Source organism: Schistocerca cancellata, unplaced genomic scaffold (assembly GCF_023864275.1).
Source record: "Schistocerca cancellata isolate TAMUIC-IGC-003103 unplaced genomic scaffold, iqSchCanc2.1 HiC_scaffold_155, whole genome shotgun sequence".
NCBI lineage: Eukaryota > Metazoa > Arthropoda > Insecta > Orthoptera > Acrididae > Schistocerca > Schistocerca cancellata.
Window position 1 is genome coordinate 12,501 of NW_026046195.1, and position 2,500 is coordinate 15,000.

The window sequence follows — 2,500 nt, forward strand, 5'->3', positions numbered from 1 at the left end:
GCATCCTCAACGCACACAGTCCTCAGTCGGACCAGCACACTGCAGATGTCCACCGCGCTTCGCACCGGGCCCGCGAGGACCCACTTTGGCCGCCCGGCGCCGCGCGCAGGGTGCCCCGGCGCGCAGCTGCGCCGCCTGCCGCGTCCGTCGGCCGGCGCGCCTGCCACTGGGCGCCCCCACCAGCCGGCTGTAGCGCGTGCGCCCACGCACCGCGCGGCCAGCACGCCGGGCGGCCCCCCCTCACCGGCCGGGGACGGTCCCACCCAGCCACCGCCGCGTATCGCTTCACACACAGATTTGCCCTTACTGATTTACCTCCAGCAACAACAACCGCACCACAATGGGTTTACCAGTTGTTCATTTGCGTTGCGTCACGTCACCAGCAAACGTAGACGTCCATCCCAGTTTGCAAATGCAACGATTATTGCATACCTGTCTGTTAGGTGTCACGACACACTACGTCTGCCCACATACACGCAACAAAATGTGCACGACTAGAGAACACGTGGGAGGTGGCCCCCTACGTATGCGATGTCCATTACGAGACCGACTGTCAACCAGCATCTGTACCATGTCGCAGATGTGGAACGCGGTGCACCATGCTATCACACTGTGTGAGAAGAGACGACTACGTTTGAATACACGCGCCACTACATCAACAGACGGCTCATGCTGATCGCCATCCAGGGCGTCCGTTACTCCCACACGTCTCTATGGCGTACCACACTGCAATGTAGCTGTTATGGGGAGACGGCACGTGGCTGAGTGCACAACATTTGGACCGTATGGTTCGCTGTTGTTGGGCGCAGTCGTACGGTCACACATGTGCCACAGCGTATCATTCAGTACATACGGACCTATGTGCAGTACAATGTGAGGATTAAGCTTACGATATCAGCGGACAGTGGACACAGGCCGTACCACGACGTAGACTGAGCGCTTCGACATGCGAATGCCAGTGAACAGCTGCGAAGGGCATTGAACACGCAAGCACCTGAACGACCAGCGTGCGAAGGCAGGGTGGAGGGGGGGGGGGCGATGTACATCCTGCAGTTGTCCACATTACAGTGTACAGCGGGAGCATGTAAAAAGTAAGCAACACTTGCGAAGTGTTCAACATGAAACGACACACAAGAGGGTGGGCGGTGCGAGTAGCGAACTATATTCAGAGGGTTGTGGTTAGACAACACTAGATTAATGTAACGTGTCATATGCCAATTACAGAGCAGGTTAAGGCACAACGTGGGTTAGGTTAAGGCACAACGTGGGTTAGGTTAAGGCACAACGTGGGTTAGGTTAAGGCACAACGTGGGTTAGGTTAAGGCACAACGTGGGTTAGGTTAAGGCACAACGTGGGTTAGGTTAAGGCACAACGTGGGTTAGGTTAAGGCACAACGTGGGTTAGGTTAAGGCACAACGTGGGTTAGGTTAAGGCACAACGTGGGTTAGGTTAAGGCACAACGTGGGTTAGGTTAAGGCACAACGTGGGTTAGGTTAAGGCACAACGTGGGTTAGGTTAAGGCACAACGTGGGTTAGGTTAAGGCACAACGTGGGTTAGGTTAAGGCACAACGTGGGTTAGGTTAAGGCACAACGTGGGTTAGGTTAAGGCACAACGTGGGTTAGGTTAAGGCACAACGTGGGTTACGTTAAGGCACAACGTGGGTTACGTTAAGGCACAACGTGGGTTACGTTAAGGCACAACGTGGGTTACGTTAAGGCACAACGTGGGTTACGTTAAGGCACAACGTGTGTTAGGTTAAGGCACAACGTGGGTTAGGTTAAGGCACAACGTGGGTTAGGTTAAGGCACAACGTGGGTTAGGTTAAGGCACAACGTGGGTTAGGTTAAGGCACAACGTGGGTTACGTTAAGGCACAACGTGGGTTACGTTAAGGCACAACGTGGGTTACGTTAAGGCACAACGTGGGTTACGTTAAGGCACAACGTGGGTTACGTTAAGGCACAACGTGGGTTACGTTAAGGCACAACGTGGGTTACGTTAAGGCACAACGTGTGTTAGGTTAAGGCACAACGTGGGTTAGGTTAAGGCACAACGTGGGTTAGGTTAAGGCACAACGTGGGTTACGTTAAGGCACAACGTGGGTTACGTTAAGGCACAACGTGGGTTACGTTAAGGCACAACGTGGGTTACGTTAAGGCACAACGTGGGTTACGTTAAGGCACAACGTGGGTTACGTTAAGGCACAACGTGGGTTACGTTAAGGCACAACGTGGGTTACGTTAAGGCACAACGTGTGTTAGGTTAAGGCACAACGTGGGTTAGGTTAAGGCACAACGTGGGTTAGGTTAAGGCACAACGTGGGTTAGGTTAAGACACAAATTGCGTTACAAATTGCGTTACATTGCGGTACAAATTGCGTTACATTGCGGTACAAATTGCGTTACATTGCGGTACAAATTGCGTTACAAATTTGGTTAGGTTAAGGTGCAAAATGGGTTGGATTACAGTACACAACATGGTAAGAGATAGTGTGTTTG